This window comes from Anguilla anguilla, chromosome 3 (genome assembly GCF_013347855.1).
Source record: "Anguilla anguilla isolate fAngAng1 chromosome 3, fAngAng1.pri, whole genome shotgun sequence".
NCBI lineage: Eukaryota > Metazoa > Chordata > Actinopteri > Anguilliformes > Anguillidae > Anguilla > Anguilla anguilla.
The window spans coordinates 6,052,828-6,060,974 of NC_049203.1; the positions used below are offsets into that span (position 1 = coordinate 6,052,828).

At 45.5% G+C, this 8,147-nt stretch overlaps 1 protein-coding gene across 3 annotated transcripts in view; it reads left to right on the forward strand.

Moving 5' to 3' along the window:
* Positions 1-8,147, forward strand: part of LOC118222157 (CAAX prenyl protease 2-like) — a 47,819-nt gene that overhangs the window by 8,816 nt on the left and 30,856 nt on the right. The gene's annotated exons all lie outside the window — the stretch shown is intronic.

An 8,147-nucleotide genomic window follows, 5' to 3' on the forward strand; every position in this document is an offset into this window, starting at 1 on the left:
TACTCATAAACACATACACTTACGTACGCACACTTACTTATGTACTCACACACGCACACAAACGTGCACGCGCATACTCTCACACACACACACACGCTGATACTCACATACAAACTCACAGGTACACACACGCGCATATAATCACACATACGCACAAGCATGCATGCATGCACCCAGACGTGTGCACAGATCTAACACACACGCAAAAGCAGACACGCGAACACGCGCATAAATACAGGGACTTCAGCAGGCCTACAGTACCAAAGCGGGTTCCTCCAGCATGCAGTGAAGCAGAGGCCTCAGTGTGCTGTTAAAAAGCTTTAGGTGCTCACTGTCGGGGGGGGGGGTAGGCTGGCCAGCCACTGACCAGGCTGAGTGTGTAGGCTAACCAGCGCAGACCAGCTTAAAACCCTCACTTTCCCAGCATTCCATCTCCCTCTCTTGGTAACCATGCCAACCCGTACCCTCATTTCCTGCTTTTCCTGTTCAGGGATGGTACCGTAATATCCGGTGTATACGTGCAGGTACATGCTCAGGGTGCTCTGAAAGAGGAGGGGGGCGACTCGTACACCTGACGTTACTCCCTTTATCTCCGGAAAGCCTGTGATTACTTCTCCTGTCCTGACGTGCAGTGATAATCATTAATCTGTTGTTGCTTTATCACAAAAAAAAAAAAAAAAAAAAATAGTATATATTTTTTAGCATATTGATTTTTTTCCTTCACAGTCTGGTTTCTGCCATTGAGTAGCATTATTTATTATCTTAGAGGACAGGGCAACTTTGCAATGTTAAATGGTAACATTTTTGTCGCACATCTGTGCGCCTGTCGCAACATATGTAAATTGAGGTAGGGCAGCTTTCTCTTGAGCACAGCCGCAATGTTCCACAGGGGATTTGAACCCGTGACCTATAGGTCAGACACTGCCACAAAATGATACCTGGAGGGCTGTTATTTGCTCCCAGACGGGTTGCTATGCGTATCCTCAGCTGTGGCGGAAGCTTTTTGAGTGGTCTGCATTTTTGCCTTCGCTGTGGAAAGCCAGCTGCCCTCATTTTACCCCCCCACAGCACAGGTAGAATGTTTAAACTTAGTGAAAGGATCTCCGTTTTTTGAACGGGGGTGACCTTGCTAACGCAAAATGGGAAGCAACTCGCGCTGTTCAGTTTGAAACGTTTTTCATTTCGTTTGTTCAGTTTGACTCTGGAGCCTCACTCCATTACACACTGAAGTATTTTGAGGTATTTTGATGCAGATATTAAAATTTCAGTATTGATTCTTTATGGATACACCCCACTGAGTAGGGGGACCGCTTTGGCTTCTTTTTTTTTGTGCCATATAAATCTCAGCCCTCGCAACTACATTCCAGTATATTAGCATCTGAAAATTCATGGCAACTCTAGCCGTGGTATGGTTTTCACTTTCGGTGGACGCAAAAGTGGAGCGGGAAGACCGTAAATAACGTTAAAAGGGGAGAGGACAGTCTGCAGGCAGCTCGTACGTCTTGAGTTGAAGGGACTGGGTTGTTTCTTCGTTTTTGTTTTTTGGGCAGCGAAGCAGTAGGTGGCAGTCTGCCCTTTGTTACGATGTCCTCTCTGAGCGCGAACGTGCGAAAGTTACTGCTCGCTGAAACCTTCGGCATCGACACTCCAGACGATGACAGGATGATTCTTTCCATCGCAGAGTGAACGCCGTGAAGCTGCACCGGGGAAGTCACTGCAGAGAGGACAGCAGGCTTAAATAGCACTGAAAACCATAGCAATAATAACCCAGGGCCCTGTTCAGTCTAGCCACAATGCGCTTCGTCTTCAACTTTCGGTACCTTTCCACAGCAAAGCTTCGTTATGGGTTTTTTGAATCCCGTTTTTGTCACCCCAAGTCCTTAGTATTTTGAGCGTGAAATAAGTTACTGCTCTAAAAAAAAAAGGTCCTCACTAAAAGTAACCAAAAGAATGCATTGTGGTTAAATTGCCTAGAGGCTTAAAATCAGGGATTGTTTTTGCTGAGAATGTAGAAAGCGCTAAACAAAGAGTAGAGAGCTACAGATTTATGTATTAGGATTGTTCCCTACATGTTCCGGAACATTCTTCCTTGCACACTCCAAAACCGCTTTTGTTCCAGTTAGGTGACATTGCTCTATGCAGTGACTACAGGGCCCTGCACCTTTTGTCATACACGTCGCGCAGAAAAGAAAACATAGAGGTGGGGGAAAACTTCTAAGAGATTGCAATGCAATGTCAGCCCACAAAGACCATTTTCCAGGCGTTTTGTTGAACAGAATTTTTAGTTTTTAAACGTCCTGCCTGCACACATGACTCTTAAGGCCTTTCCCTCGGGCTGAAGCAACGTTTTGCCACTAGTGTTTCTTTTTAAAAAAGGGGTACGTACTGTAGCACCGCCCGAGCTGGTAGACGGGTTCATCGTGCCGTGGCACAGGGGCACCGTTCTGCCCCCGTCAGGAAGCGCTTCATCGATTTTCGAGGCACTTCCACTGCTGATTGACATTTGGCGGTATCGATTGTTTACACTAGGGGGCGCCATTTGACCGCGCCGCGCTTCGTCGCCGATCGATGTCTGGGACCGGCGGCAGCGGCGGCGGTCCGCTGCTCTGAGGGGTGGGCCGCCGTGTTAACCGGTCGATGGTTTCCTCCTCGAATCGCGTCCGGCACCACCCACCCACCCGCGTTTTTTCTTTTGGTCGACCGTAATCAATGACATAACGCACTGCCGAAGTGTAACCCGCTCCCGCTTGTTGTCTCTTAAGCTGCCCAGGAGCACTTGCGTTTGCCGTTGCTCTGTCGAGGGCCCCGGTAATGTCCTTATTGATCAGGCCGGGATCTTATCAGCCGAACCGCTCGCTCACGTAGCGCCCCCCCCCCGCCGCCGCCCTCTGCCATTTCAGACCAGGCGTCTGTTTTCAGGGGGTGTCAGACTGCGGTTCTGGTGGGCGACAGACGCTTTGACACCTTCGCCGCGTTGTTCGCTGAGAAGTGCAGCGAGTGCGCGTGGCCACGGTCTAAATTTGTCTCGCTCTCTCTCTCGCCCGTTCCTCTCCTGAAGTGGGCGTAAGTGCCGGTCGTGAGCCTGACTGGCGAGAAAAGGAGCGTTTTTTTTAACCTTCCGCCTTTCCGAAGGTGCTTTTGAAACGCTTTTAGGTCTTTTTTTCCACGCCTCTTGCCAAAACCAAAAAAACGTTTTGTCCAGATGAAAGTTGCATATAAAAGAACATATATTTAACGGAAATAGGAATATATTTTTGCAAATGACAATGCATCAAAGTATATTTTACTGAAGTATGCTGATGTGTATTCTGCTCAACATTGGAATATCAAGGAGAAGTTTTACACAAACAATTCCATGTGTATATCCATGCCACTGACCTTGTATATGAAGTTTATTAAAGATATTTATATTAGCAAGCACTATATTTGATAAGTGGATCTATTTTATTGAACTGACATACTGTGGAATGTGCATGTTTTTCCCTTAGTTTTGGAAAATAAATATTGAATTTACGGCATCACTTCTTTTTTGTTTTTTTGACAATCTGGTACAGGTTCTCTTTATAGAATTACATTTATTAAATTGGACTGCCAAGTTGCTGTAGTTTGCATAAATAAATTATATGATTTAATTTTTGTAAATGGTGTGATATTTATGGTTTGTGTGCGTTGTTATTTATGAATGTGTGTGTGAGAATATGCAGCAGCTTTATGCCTGAGGACTGGAAAGCCGTTTCCTGCTTCTGGCTTTTGCCAAAACTATTGCCACTGTGAAATAATAATAATAATAATAATAATAATATACAGTGCTGAAATATATATATATTTTTTTGAGGGAAGTTTATACTGAACTGGCAGCTGTGCCAATGTGACGACTGCGCAGCTGTGCAGCTGTCCCAATGCCGCGACTGTGCAGCTGTCCCAATGCCGCGACTGCGCAGCTGTGCAGCTGTCCCCATGCAGCGACTGCGCAGCTGGAGCGGCAGGCCGCAGGGTGGACGCAGGCAGTGGCAGGCCGCCGGCTCACTAAGAGGACGTGACGCGCTCGTTTGAGCTCTGTCAGGTCGATGGAGGACGCTGCGGGTCAGGGACCAGACCAGGTTCTGAGACTCGGCCGGGCCTTCCAAATTGGAAGAAAATGAAAACAGTAAGGGGCTTAGAAACAAAAACAGTGCATCTGTGAAGAATGCCAGTTCTGGATATAACGGGTGCAGTCAAGCAGCTAATGAAAAAGTACATCCATATCTAAGCCCCATCGATTAATCTGGAGTGTGTGGACCACCCCCCACCCGTACTAGCCCGTTGAAGCTTAATAGCCCTCTCATTCTTTCATCATTCATCGGTGCAGGCTGATAAAACATGACTGAGCGTTCCAGAGTGCGAGTAAATGAAAATATTACAGGGGGTCTGAAAGACAGGGTCTCTCTGCTGAATGTTAGTGCTGGGTATAACGGGTGCATCTGTGGCTCTCTGGAACATCCTTAGAACGCTCAGCTCAGGCATAGGCTTTGGTAAACATTCCATGTGCGGGACAAAGCAGCGACGCTGAATAATGTGCTTAAGTACTGCGACATAGCCTAGGTGTCATAGTGTTGGGGCTGAAACAAAAAGCCTGCACCCACACCGGCCCTTTTCGAGTAAGACTGGAAACCCCTGGATGAGAGACTGTGCAATTACTTGTAGCCACTAGATGGTAATGTTTCCTATGATTATCAATGCTAAATTTCCTTCTAAATCTGCGTGCACTAGGGACAATGCCTTATTTATTTCGTAAAGTTCAATTTTTATGCTGTTAACTCAAAATTATACATGACTGACAGACTCCCTAAGAGAGTATGATTCAGTTTTATGGTTTAATAATGAAGTTCCAACACACTAGCACACTGCCAGATTGTACCTGACTGTGTCAATAAGGGGACGAGGTGTGGGCAAATATAGATCTGTTTGACATTTTGTGACTTGTGACTGTCGACCCAGTGGACGTGTACCAGCGGTTGCATAATGTAATTAAACCCAATGAAATCTAATTTTTTGTTTTAATAGTAATGTTTTGGTTCAAAACAATGTTTAAATGAATAGGTTCAAATGCAAAATACTTACATATATTCTTCATAAGCAGCTTTCAGTTAACAAGTTCACAGTATCGTAATGTATTATGTTGAAATACTTGTGTAATGTTCAGTAGAATAGTTTTGAATCAAGAGTTGCTTTCTGGGGTGTGTATACAAGCAATAAAAAAAAGATAATTCCAATATTTAAAATAGCAAATAAAATTATTTTTGAACATGTTCATTAAATGAATTTACTTTTTAATGAATATTTTAAACTATATTTACCACAGTCCCGCAGGGGGCTATTCTAAGATAACCCGTTGCCATGGAAAATAACGAGCCCCCAGTGACGTAGCAAAGTCATCCAGAGCTGCTCTAATGCAGTTAAATGTAGGTTTTTGTGACCAGTAATTTCCTTTTATCCCCACCTCTGCTGAATTGCGCAGAGTTTCCATTTACGGTAATGGGCCCCCAAGCGCTGTCTTTGTTTTAATGTCTTTCTCAGAAGGCTGGCCTTGTGCAAACAGGCAGGAACCGAACTGCACCCACAAAGGAAAAAATATTACTCGCAATATTTCTATGCAAGGTATCAAAAATCGTGCGTGTAGGCGTGCATTGCATTCGAGATGTAGTCAGTTTCTCCATTCTTTGCTTTTTTTTGTGTGTGTAACCTTATATGAACTTAAGGCAGCAAGGGTACATTGATTAAATATGATTTACACCTGCTGTATAATTGCTTACTGCGAGCAATGGGAGATTAGAATTGACACCATTCTAAGAGAATCACTGCAATATTGGACTTTGCAAGTATACGCCAAGAATTGGGATTCAATGATTTGGGAGTTTGCCCATCGGTGTATTCTGTGTTTTCAGTAATGGTTTGTATGGCGTGCTTGGTGAAGTGAAGGAGACTGAAGATGACCAATATCAGTGGTAATTAAACGGTTATGGACCTCAGTTTAGAACAGGGCCGTCTCTCATCACCAGTCCTCCCGCAGGAAGCTTTATTGAGGATACAGAGGCGTTATTGGGAGGCGTTATTGGACGATGCTGAAGTGTTATTGGCGAATGCAGCCGACTGAAGAGACTGATGTAACGGGGGAGCTGACGCCGTGGGGCCCGACTCTGGCACGCTGGGCATCGGTCGTTCCGTATCGAATCGTCAGGCGATACGCTCCCCGACTGTCCTCATGAACTAAATCTGAACTCCGATCACATTCGTTTTTTTTAAATTTATTTTTATTTTTAAATACAATTGTTCAGTGTACATATACAGTTCCCATCCTAATTTGGAATGTACAGTTATCTACAGCAGCTGCAGTCAGTGCCGATTCGGGTGAGTGTGGACTGTGGAGGCATCCGCGGTTCTTCTCCAAAATACGCGGCGTCACCAGCTGCTTCTTTTCATACTGCATCTTAGCCAGCATAGAGTGGAGTCGGAGGAGGACCTTTCAGACTCAGCTTCCGCATGCAGTCTGGGGGCGTCCAATCGACCAACGGGGGGTCACTAGGTAACAATGAAATGCAGACCCCTAGCTGACTGAACCCTCCCAGACACTGGACAACACAGTCGCCCCCCCCCCCCCCCCCCCCCCCCCCCCACGCCCCACGCCCCACGCCCCACGGTGCTACTGCCCTCGGTCAGCACTGGTCTGGTCCGGATTCGATCCAAGACCGTGGAGCTCATCCAGATTACAGTAGTTTTTCCACATGTAACTTCCCAGAACTTCAGGGAAACCTCTCTCCCTGCTCTGGGCATTATTGGCTGTGCGTCCAACCTGTGTGTTGTAAAATCATTAAAGCTCTCAGCAGGCAGATGATCTGGGCAGCCCCTTAAGAAGGTGGACGCTTCCCCGTTAATGAGCAAAACAGTCGCGTTGTGAACCTTCCCGGTGCCTGCTGGGTAGCAAAACACAGGGATCCACAGCTGACCTCACTCAGCCCTTCACCGCCGGCGCGACTGTGCAAGTGACCCCTTTAAACAGGTCACCTGGGTCCTCTGCCTCCTTCGCTTCAGCCCGTTAGAAGCCTTTTAGCGATGGCAGGGTAGACTGTGTGTGTGTGTGTTTGAGTGTGTGTGTGTGTGTGTGTGTGTGTGTGTGTGTGTGTGTGTGTTTGAGTGAGTGTGTGTGTGTGTGAGTGTGTGCGTGTGTGTGTGTGTGTTTGAGTGTGAGTGAGTGAGTGAGTGTGTGTGTTTGAGTGAGTGTGTGTGTGAGTGAGTGAGTGAGTGTGTGTGTGTGTGTGTGTGTGTTTGAGTGAGTGCGTGTGTGTGTGTGTGTGTATTTGAGCGAGTGTGTGTGTGTGTGTTTGTGTGAGTGAGTGAGTGAGTGAGTGAGTGTGTGTGTTTGAGTGAGTGTGTGTGTGTGTGTGTGTGTGTGTGTGTTTGAGTGAGTGTGTGTGTTTGAGTGAGTGTGTGTGTGTGTGAGTGTGTGTGTGTTTGAGTGTGAGTGAGTGAGTGAGTGTGTGTGTTTGAGTGAGTGTGTGTGTTTGAGTGAGTGTGTGTGTGTGTGTGTGTGTGTGTGTGTGTTTGAGTGAGTGCGTGTGTGTGTGTGTGTGTGTGTGTGTTTGAGTGAGTGTGTGTGTGTGTGTGTGTGTTTGAGTAAGCTCTTCTCCATATACTCCTTACGGACAAAAACCAATCGTAAATTCTATTGTGCGTATCAAACAGACAGAACAGAGACCAAAGTTTGTTCCTCTTGGAAATTCTACTTAGCTCAAGCCAAGCCAACAATAATGTTAAAGGCCCTGTTCAATCAAGACCATTGTTTTTAATGGTTATGTTATGCACAAAAAATACATAGCTATTAATGCTATTATGATATTTTAAAATGTTTTTTTTAAATTCCAAAAGCACCAAAGTTTTTATAATACAACCAACAACAGGAGCTGGTGTTGATGATTTTGAGCCCATATTTCTAGCATAACTAACAAGGCATTTAACTAATTAGCACCCGTTTAATGAGCTGCCAATCAAAAGGGAACTTGAAATCAATATCTGTACATAATGCATATGCTTTGTCAGTCTTCCAGATCTCCTATCATGAAATGCCATACTTTGCATCAAAATGAAATTTTAACATTTTCCTGTTTATACTT